General features: G+C 37.7%; 1 long non-coding RNA gene across 4 annotated transcripts in view; it reads left to right on the top strand.

Annotated features, from left to right (window-relative positions):
- Positions 1-11,080, top strand: part of LOC102546491 (uncharacterized) — a 287,629-nt gene that overhangs the window by 15,871 nt on the left and 260,678 nt on the right. For 3 of the 4 annotated variants that reach the window (XR_015644679.1, XR_015644683.1, XR_015644680.1), the window contains exon 2: positions 4,611-4,726. The exons of the other annotated variant lie outside the window; for it this stretch is intronic. This is a non-coding gene — a long non-coding RNA (uncharacterized LOC102546491). The remainder of the gene's footprint in view (positions 1-4,610; positions 4,727-11,080) is intronic. 4 annotated transcript variants of the gene reach the window in all.

The raw sequence follows: 11,080 nt of genomic DNA, 5'->3' as shown, positions 1-11,080 counted from the left end.
TGCATCATCATCCGTGTACGTACACACAGAGCATGTTCGCTCTGTTGCTGAGGTCTGATCTGGATGCCAAGTTTTTCTTTGTAACTGAGGGCATTTGAAAAGTTGACTTGATCCTCTTTTTTTTTTTTAATTTTTGATGTGTTTTCCTCATATTGAAAAGGAAAGTAATTGTTACTGCTTTACATTGAACTGAGAGGAAAAGTGAGACTATTCAGGTATACCATTGATCATAGTACTTTATTCATAGTGATGTCAGTAGATATGAATTTCTATGATATATATATATATATAATCTGATATGATTCGAGATGAATTAAAACACTTGCTCACTGGATTGTTTGGTGAAGGGTATCTTTTTTGTTTACTTGTTTGTTTTTGTGGGTTTGAGTCTGAATTTTAATGCTTCTAGAAGAACTAGGTTCTGTGATTCCATCACAGTTTGTGTGTGTGTGGTGTGTGTTTGACTCTAGAAAAATGTCCCCCTGTTTTTTTTTTTTTCGTAGCCGATATATTCAAAACACTGGTTCTGGTAGAAAAATAATCTGTCATTGAAGTAGATGAGAGTTGACATGACAGACTCTGCACTCGCTCTTAAACATTCATAACATGCATAGCACAGTCTCTCTGTGGAGTTGTAATGACTCCTTCAGAGTCCTTGCAGTCCCTCGTATCATGGCTCTCTTAGAACAGAGCTATTGTAAGTCCAAAACAACTGTGGCTTTTGGAGGGGGTAGGGAACGCATCAAGAAAAATGACATTTCTTATATAAAACAATTGATATTTACATGTTATTTAGGTGTGTGCCTATGTGTTCACAAACATATCTGGATGAATATATATACATACACATACATACACACGCATGTATCCATCCATGTGTGGACATGGGTTATGATGTTTTAAAGTCTGGCATTTGAGATGATTTATTGGTTAGAAATAGGCTGTTTGGAATCTGAAATATATGAAACTTTTGATTTTGCTATTTTATTTATTGTGTGATTTTGGACAAGTTCTATCCTAATGTTTGGTATTTTATATATTAAATGAGGTTAAGTGTAATTTCTAATCATTCTTAGGAAGGATTAATCCATGTGAGAGAATGTGTGTAAATTAATGGTAAAATACTTGGCACATATCAATCTCTCAATTAATAGAGCAATTAATAATAGTAAGTAAATAAATAGAACAAGTAATTAAAATAATATTCAAAGCAAAGAAAGCGAGTTTTCAGCTTCATTATTCAATGTCCTCATTTGGTTTTATATTATTGAACAGCCATTTACGAGCTCAAGCAATACATCATTCCTTAATTATAGCTGTCAAGTGAAAACTTTATTAGGGTAAGCAAACAAAGAAAGGAAGCAGTTGAGTAAAATAACTGAGTTGCCAATTCCAAGTCTCTGGATTGTGAAGGAAAATCTACCCCTGTGATTGCATTCTGTCATGACCATTGGAAGAATGACATCAAATAATGGATTTTACATGTCTTTGTGAAGCCCAAATTGGCCAGATAATTAGAGAAGAGCCATAAAACTGGGCATATTAGTAAAATCTCAAATATTGGCAAGGGATGTCTCAAAAGAAGACACCCTCTGTTCTCTCCTCCCTGTTGTCCTTCCTCCTACTTTCTCCTTTTCCCCCTCCTCTTGGTTTTTAGGTACAGGATTTCTCTATGTCCAGAAGCTGTTCTGGAATTCTTTTTGTAGATCAGGCTGGCCTCGAATTCACAGCAATCCACCTGTTTCTGCCTCCTGAGTAGTGGGACTATAGACATGTGCCACCATCCTCAAATGTGAACCAGTCTTATTTGGAAGTTGACTACTCTCCTCCTTCTCCTTCTCCTTCTCCTTCTCCTTCTCCTTCTCCTTCTCCTTCTCCTTCTCCTTCTCCCTCTCCTTCTTCTTCTTTCTTCCTCCACCTCCTCCTCCTTCTCCTCTTCCTCCTTCTTCTCTTCCTCCTCCTCCTCCCTCCCCTTCCCTTTCCTCTTCCTCTTCCCCCTCCTCTTTCTCCCTCCTCTTTTCAAACAAACTTTTCAAGTTTAATAATTGTAACATGTAATTTCACACTGGATGGGAAAAGCACAGGACGTGGGAAAGGAAAGCGAGAAGGAGAGAAATTTACAGATGTAGCACGTCAACTATTCAATGAAGCATTTAAAATGGGTGGTGGAACACAAGTGCTCTTTATTCCAATATGTTGTGATATAGAAGACAATGGTCAGGAATGCAAGAAAATAAGAAAGGATGACAACCGCATCAGAAGAGCAACAATATCAACTGGCCAGAATCCTCAGAGCTCCCAGGGACTAAACCACCAAGCAAAGAGGACACATGGAGTGACCCATGGCTTCAGCCACATATGTAGCAGAGGATGGCCTTGTCGGGCATCAATGGGAGGAGAGACTCTTGGTCCTGTGAAGGCTCAATGCCCTGGTGTAGGGGAATGTCAAGGCCGGGAGGTGGAAGGGGTGAGTGGGTGGGGAAACACCCTCATAAAATCAAGGGGAGGGGGGATAGAATAGGGGGTTTCTAGAGGGGAAACAGGGAAAGATGATACTGTTTAAAATGTAAATAGAGAAATAGCCAATAAAAATAAATAAACACATACATACATACATACATACATACATACATACATACATAAAAAAGAAGAGGGAAAAAAATGAGAAAGGATAGCTATGGTAAATTTTATCCTGAAAATTCACTGGAGATAAATGATGCCTGACAAAAGGTCTTGAACTCATAGCAGTGCTTAATTTCAGGTTAGAAAAAAATGTTCCTAGCTGCATCAAGATGATAACATTTGCTGAAAATGGCCTGACCAGGCATCAGTGGGTTTCTGTTGATGGTGCTACAGCCTTGCCATTCCCAGCTTGGAGTTGAACTCCAGGGAGGAACATTGTCACTCCTTCCGGAAAAATAGAAATAATTATTATGTCCTTAATTTATTTCAAAAAGATATATGGAATCAATGTAATGATTAAGGTTCAGAGGAGTGGGTTTGGACTTGGGGCATGAGTCTACCATGGGTTTTTCAGGGATGTTTGGATATGTTAAATGTGATTTCTACCATCTGTAAAACAGGAGTAATCGTACCTGCTTTATGAGACTCACAAGAAAAATTCATTTATTTACATGGAAAAAGGTGAAATATTACTCTAGTCTGGCTTTGCCTCTGTGTGTGTGTGTGTGTGTGTGTGTGTGTGTGAGTGTGTGTGTGTGTGAGTGTGTGAGTGTGTGAGTGTGTGTGTGTAGATGAATTTGGAGACCAGAGGACAGTGTCATATGTTATGCCTCCTCAAGTGCTATTTTCCTTGTGTTTTGAATGAAGGTCTCTCACTGAAAACAGGGACTTACTGGTAATGTTAGAGACTGGCTGGGTAGTCCCAGAGATTAGCCTGCCTCTACCCATCACTGCAGCCATTTCCTGCTTTTTATAATGGGTACTAGAGATTACCCTTTGGTCTATATTGTTCCCTGACAGACCAGACCATTGCTCTCCCCAGCCCTATCCTAATATTTCTTAATTCTCATTCATATTGCACTTGGTTGTGTTTGGAAATTCCATCGAACCAGACACTCATTTATTTAGGCTAAAACTTGGCTTCTGAAGCAGTTGACACTGACCCTTCCCACTCTACCTGTGCCCTGACACTCTATACTTAATACTTAAGTTCAGTTCTATTAAAAAAAAAAAACAAGGGCCTGGGGGATTGAATTCACGGACTGAGACTACAGGGTTATGGGTTTCTGGGAACATGAATGGTGAAACATGACAGAGGGAAGTGAATAGGATTTCTACAGGTTAGTAGTTATTGGTAAGAAGTATGTAATCAGACAGATTTGGCTTTTGGTATAATCTGAGGTATAGCCTCTCCTCCCCTCCTCAATAACACTGTTTGTGCATTCGATTTGATTCAGCTTGATTAGATTAGATTAGATTAGATTCTTATCAACCTAACTGAATCCGTGATGGGCCAATACCATCCTATAAACACTACAACTACTGGGAAAGACTACAACTTCACATTGCAGGTGGCAGAGTGAATCCCCTTCTCCTTTTGCAAGAGAAACATATCATTCCATTGTCAAATGAAGTCAATATTGCTGTTCTTAAAGGTCCCTGAGATGCAGAATTCACAGAATTGCATGCACAGAATTCGGGATTTCTTTGATTTCCTTAAATAAGGTCAACACAGAAAGGTTAATAGTAGATCATCAAAATGTATAAACATGTGTTTTCAAGGGTATAATTTGATATGTGACTTAACCACTGTAAATCTATTTAATTAGTTATAAATGTAATTTGCTGATTTTATTTGAAAAATTTCCCATTTGTGTAATTATAACAATAATCCCGTTTTAAAACTCTACCACAATAAGAAATTTCCATGGCTGTCATCTAACAAATTCTCACTCCCAAAGTCCTGGGAACCTACTGCCTCTATAGTTTTGCTTCCCTGAGAAATTTTATACAGATTTACAAAGCAAAAACAAACAAGTCAAAAAAAAATATCAATTAACCAACCACCACCACCAAAACGATCCTCACAACGCTTCTTGGTTTTTTCAGATTTTTATCTTACAATGTGTGCATATGTGTGTTTGCAGATGTGTAGATGTGTACATGTCTTGACACACGTGGAGGTCAGAGGACAACTTGTGGGAATTGGTTATTTCACTCCACCACATGAGTACCAGAAACCTAATGCAGTTTGCTGGCTTTGGTAAGAGTGTCTTTATCCATTGAGCAATCTGGCCCTGTATACATTGCGTTGTATGTTTATTTAAGTCATTGTAATGGTTACTCTTGGTTGTCAACTTGACATACCATGGAAGAGGGGACCCCAGTTGATGAACGGCCTCTATCACATTGGCCTGTGGACATGTCTGCAGTGGAGCTTTATAGGTTTCTAAATGACAGAGGAGGAACCCACTGTGGCTTGTGCCACTCCTGGGCAGGTGGCCTTGGATTATATAAGAAAGGTGGTTGAGCCGAAGCTCAAGAAGGCCAAGAAGCATTGGTCCTCCATGGTCTCTGCTTCAGTTCTTGCATCCGGATTCCTGCCCTGAGTTTTCACAGAGGCTTCTTTCAATTGTAAACTAGAACCTATGAGCCAAATATCACCCCCACACCCAACCCGGGACTTGCAGAGTGTTCTTGAACAGAGTGTTCTATTACAGCAACGGAGACTCAAACTATAAGTTATTGTAGTGCTTTAAAATGTATTCATACTGTAGACATACAAGCAGCACATTCATTTTTGTTGGTACATTGTTTTTCCTTATATTGGTAGATCACATTTTGTTCGTCATTTATGATGAACATCTGTGTTCCTGATAATTGTCTGTGCTTAGCAGTGGACCCTTAGAAATGTTTTTTTCACTCTGGGGCTATTGTCAATAGAGCTGAACCACTATGAACATTGGCACCTAAGTATTTATATAAACATATAAAGTTAATTCTCATAAGCATCTAGGAATGGAATTACTAGATTATATGTGGTTCAATTAAAAAATTATCCAACTATTTTTTTGAAGTAGCAGTGCCATTATATGTTCCCACAAGCAATACCTGATGGTTCCTGTTTTCAACATCTTCATCAATGCTTTCTTTATTAGCTTATTGGACTGCAGCCATTTCAGTAGATGTGTAGTTTATTGAATTGTGGTTTTAATTTGTATTTCTCTAATGACTAATGATTGAGTATCTTTTCACGAGTTAATTAGCCATTTGAATGTGTTCTTTGTTAAAATGCCTGCTTAATTCTTTTCACTTTTGGTGTGTTTTCTTTCTGTCTTATTCAGTGGGAAGAATCTTTACATGCTTTATAAACATAAGTATAATGAAACAAATCTTTTTCTTCTAAAGATTTGTTATCTTTTTTATGTGTGTGTGCATGTGTGTGTGTGCGTGCCTGTATACATGTTGTGTGTGTTTCTTTATTAGTACATGTTTGTGAGTGTCTGTAGGGGACAGAGAAGGGTGTCAGATTCCTTGATTTGAATTTGCAGGAAGTTTCGAGCTTCCCAGCATGGGTGCTGTGAACTGAACTCTGGTTCTTTGGAAGACCATACAGTACTCTTAACAAGTGAGCCATCTCTCCAGCTCCAGGATACAAGTCTTTTTTTTTTTTTTTTTTTTCGGAGCTGGGGACCGAACCCAGGGCCTTGCGCTTGCTAGGCAAGCGCTCTACCACTGAGCTAAATCCCCAACCCCCCCCCCTTTTTTTTTAAAGATTTATTTATTTATTTTATGTATGTGAGTACACAGTCGCTATCTTCAGACACACCAGAAGAGGGCATCGGATTCCATTACAGATGGTTGTGAGCCACCATGTGGTTGCTGGGAATTGAACTCAGGACCTCTGCAAGAGCAGTCGGTATTCTCAACCACTGAGCCATCTCTCCAGCCCACAAGTCTTTTAAATATATGATTGTGAGTATTTTCTCTGAGTGTCTGGGTCTTTTTCTTTCTTTTCATTTATCCTTTTATGACTGAAAATTCTCTTCTGTAGACAGTGTTTGGTGTTTTACCTAACACAGCTCTGCTTAAGGAAAGATGATCACAATCATCTCTTATGTTTTATTAGGAGATTTGTAGATTTAACCTTTATATTTTGAGCTTACTTTTGTACATGGGATGCTTTAAAGGTCTAAGTTTATTGTTTTCATCGCTAATGTGTATGATTATTTCAACATCATTTGTTGAAGCAACTTGTCTTCAGCCATTGAGTTCTCTGTATCTTGAAATCAACCAGCTGTAAAAGCAAGGGCTTGTCTCTGGGCCAGATATTTGCCAGGTTATTGAAATCTCTGGTCTCTGTCTCCAAGTCTCTGTGTCTGTCTGTCTGTCTGTCTGTCTGTCTGTCTGTCTCTCTCTCTCTCTCACACACACACACACACACACACACACATCCTGTATTGATTATCATTGTTTTAGTGAATGTTTTAAATCAGCGTAATTCCTCCAATTTTATCTTTAATCTATAATTGGATTTGGCTGTTTTAAGTCTTTTGCATCTAACTTAGGATGAGCTTATCAATTGTTTTTTAGTAACCCTCTGGACTGGGGAGCTCTGCCTTTTTCCTTGTTTCCTGGTCTTCCAGACTCCCTGTGCAGAAGTGCTGGCACATTTGGCATGGCCTACCAGTTGGAGTCCTTATTGCCTTCAGTTATTTCACCACCGCCTCTGTTTTAGATTAGTTCACCTCCAAGCTCATCAGTTCTTCTGTCATCCCTAACTTACTGTTGAGCTCTTCTTAGAATCTCTATTGTTTTGATTATGATATTACTGATCCGAAAATTTCCAGATTACAGTCTTTTAGTACAAATTTTTCTGTTGGGACTCTTTATTTGTGAGTTGGCTGTTGTGATATTTTATTTAATTGAACATGAGTTAAAACCACTGCTTATTACCTGCTCAGAATAATTTCTATTGACTGCCATTTTTTTTCCTCCATTCGAGTCGCTTTTAAATCTTTTCTCATGAATTTTATTGAAATTTGATTTTCATGTGCCAAAATAAATAATGTGTTATAACAGTCAGGGTTTTTGTTTTTCCCTCTGCACTCCATTTTGTACCTTGTCTGGGCTTAAAAAATAAAGAAATCTCTCTTCTTACAGAATATTTCTGATGTTTCTGCTTAGTTTTTTTTTCTCCCTAATTTTGTTTTTATCCTAGCTTACATGGTTGCCCATATATATATATGGCAATGTATATATATATATGTATATATATATACACACACATATATACATAATATTATATATATTATATATATTATATATATATGCCCATATGTATATATATCAACAGTTTTTTGTAGCAAAACTGTTGATTTTCTGCCATCTCTACATCGGTCACCACACAAACATAGAAAGGGTCATTAGTGACTTTGCTGTTTTTAACCCCAAATGCTAGTCATTTGGCAAAAAAAAAAAAAAATGCTTTTCAGTGTGCTGTCTGCCTTTTGGTCACTTTCTTAACCTTTATGCAGTTATTGATGAAAACTTGGTTGGTTGTTTATATGGCTTATGAAGAGATGATTTTTCTATGTTCTCATGTTACCATAGCTAATTCCCCTAGGCCTAAAGATCTATTTTGCATCTGTAAATTGTGTGCATTTTAAGATGTGTCCTCTCCTTTCGTTCTCTCTTCCTGGATGTGCATGTGCATATTTATGTGCAGAAACTTAGTCTTTGAAATTCACCTGTGGGTTTTCTGCTTTTGGTATGGCCATGGTGGAATCATTTGTGGTATTATCGCCTGACTTAGGCCCCTCACTTCAATAAAAGGATCCTAATGAAAGTGCATGGCAGTCCACCAACCCAGAAAGCTTAATGTGTGTAAATATGTGAGTCTATAACTCAAGGGAGGTAAAGTTTGTTTGGCTAATTTGACTTGTTTCATCTTTTGGAGCCATGCCGTAACACACCTTTTTATTGTCAAAAATCAACTTGTTTTTGCCTTTTTCCATTCTTGGGAAAGGGTTCTGGGAATATAAGGTTGGCGATGGTACTTAGGGAATGGGGCTCTTCCTGTTCAGAAGTTGGAATGACACACACTGCTATACCTAACATCTCATCTCGCTTTTATCCAAGGTGACAGTTTACGTTCAGGACATTTAACATGAGTAGACGGGAGACCATGTCATTAGTCATCACAAGTTACAACTTTTCGAGGTCCTAAATCTGCAAAGGTAAAGCTATATGCTTTACAGAGCTACAGAGAACCTCGGACAATGATAGAACTGGGTGGAGACACGCCAACAACTTGTAGAATGTAAAGCAAATGGAAAAATCTTTAGGAAGGTGTAATGTACTAAGGCCTCATCATGAAAAATTATATGTAGATCTCCAATTAGCAAGGTCTGAGCTCAGTAATTAATACACCCAAACAAAGGCAGACTGAGAGACGTTTCAGTGGTGAATCCAACTTAAGTATTTTAAAGAATTAAGAGCAAATCTTTCTAAACTTTGACACAAAATGGCAGTTGGAGAAGGGCACTTTCAAATTTGTTCTCTGAGGGCAATATTCCCTTTATGTTAAAATTAGACCAGAAAAGGAAAGTATAGACTGATTGATAGACTATTTTTATACAAATATAGCAAGCCAAATTTACTAACATGTTGAAAGATTTATACTCTGTGATCAAGTTGGATTTATCCTTAAATAATCTGAGTGGGTAAAGAATGTAAATCAGTTGTGTAGCTCACAATTCAAGAGCATGAAGGACAAAACCCACAGGTTAGCTCAAATTCAGAAAACAAAGATGTGAGAAAACAAGGGTTCTTAATAAAACACACTGGGAGTGGAAGGATATCGACTTGAATATTGCTATCGAAGTTAAGTGTGGAAAAAACACAAGCCACCATCATATCCTTGGTAAATAAATGGAAATTTGAAATCTTTCTCTTTAGACTTGGAAACCAAGCAGAGAGCTTACCACCAATGCTTTTAGTGAACATCTTACTAGACCAAATGGGCAAAAAAAAAGTAATTAAACTCATACAAATTATAGAGGAAAAGTAAAACAATACCTGTTTACAGATAATATAGGCAGAACTGTAAATATTTCATGAAAGACTCATAGAACTAATAAATGAATTCAGGAGAATTGCCATAATATGAAGTCATCATGCAAAAAAAAAATCAACTGTGTTTCTACATAATGGTGAACAATTAGGGAAAAATGGAAAATAACTCCATTTATAATAGTATCAGCCACACAAAAGTCAGGGATGGACTTCACCAAGGAGGCAACAAATTTATTTACCTAAAACCACTACTAGGCAACACTGCTAGGAAATCCCAGTTACCGGAAATGGTGTGGATCCTGATGGGAGACAAAGTGGGAAGAAACTGAAGGAGTAGAGGGAAGGGAAACTATAAACACATTATATTATGTTAGTGAACAACAAAAAAAAAAAGACAATTTCAATTAAACAAAAGACAAACCCAACCAACCAACCATCCCTGTAAAACACTGCTGAAAAAAAAAAAACTTAGACACACATAAGTGAGAAACTAGCCTGCGTTTATAGATTGGAAGGTAATGTTGTTAAATGTGATACTAAACCAGAATAACCTGCCTGTCGAGTGCAATCCCTATCAAGAAAATTACGGTGGTTCTTTTAATAAAAAAGAGAAATATCCATAACATATTGACTGTCAAGGGAGCTAGTATTGGCCATCTGTCTTGCTGTGACAAAATACTTGACCAAAGTAATTTAAGGACAGGAAGGTATATTTTGACTGATAGTTCCATGTGATGCAGTCCCTCATGGTCTAGAGGGTGTTGTCAGGAGCAGGAAGTAGCTGGTCACATCGCATCCACACTTACAAAGCATTTTATTCAGTGCAGGATCCCAGCTCATGGAATGGAACTACCCACATTTCGAGTGGACCTTCCCACCTTAATCTAGACAATCCTGTACAGGTGTGACTGGCAGTGTGTCCCTTTAGTGATTCTAGACGCTGTTAAATTAAAACTCATTATTAATCATATACTTCATTTTAAAATGAAGGAAAGAGAAAGAAAAGAGCTAGAGATCGTATGTTTCTAAGGCATCACAAAGCTTTCCATCATTTGGTTGAAGCCTACGCCAATCAAACCATTATGCTGCCAACATACATTCAGGCTGACAAACTAGGAGAACAGAGTGCAGAGTTCTGTGTGCATGGCAAAAGTGTCAAGCTCCCCAATGGGACAAGAATATTCACTTCAACAAGTTCTGGGAGGAAAACTGAACATACAAATGAACAAGAAGGGACCCTCACCCTATATTACATAATGATCCACTCATACATAAAATGGGAATCTATAAAATTCCCAGAAGAAAGCACTGTGCTTTCTTAGCAACTGTTGTTGGTTATGATTTCTCAGTTATGACCCCCAAATTAGAAGGAAAAAAACAAAGCAACAACAACAACAACAACAAAAGCCCAAAACCAAAAGAACAACAACAACAAAACCAAAACAAGAACAGTTAAGACTGCATCTCCCTGAAAACCTGTCAGCAAAGGAGGAAAGCAATCAAATGAAATTCTAACTACGGAATGGAAGAAAATATTTGA

This window comes from Rattus norvegicus, chromosome 1 (assembly GCF_021556685.1).
Source record: "Rattus norvegicus strain SHRSP/BbbUtx chromosome 1, alternate assembly SHRSP_T2T, whole genome shotgun sequence".
In the NCBI taxonomy this organism is placed as follows: domain Eukaryota; kingdom Metazoa; phylum Chordata; class Mammalia; order Rodentia; family Muridae; genus Rattus; species Rattus norvegicus.
This window is presented reverse-complemented; position numbering and strand designations above follow the sequence as displayed.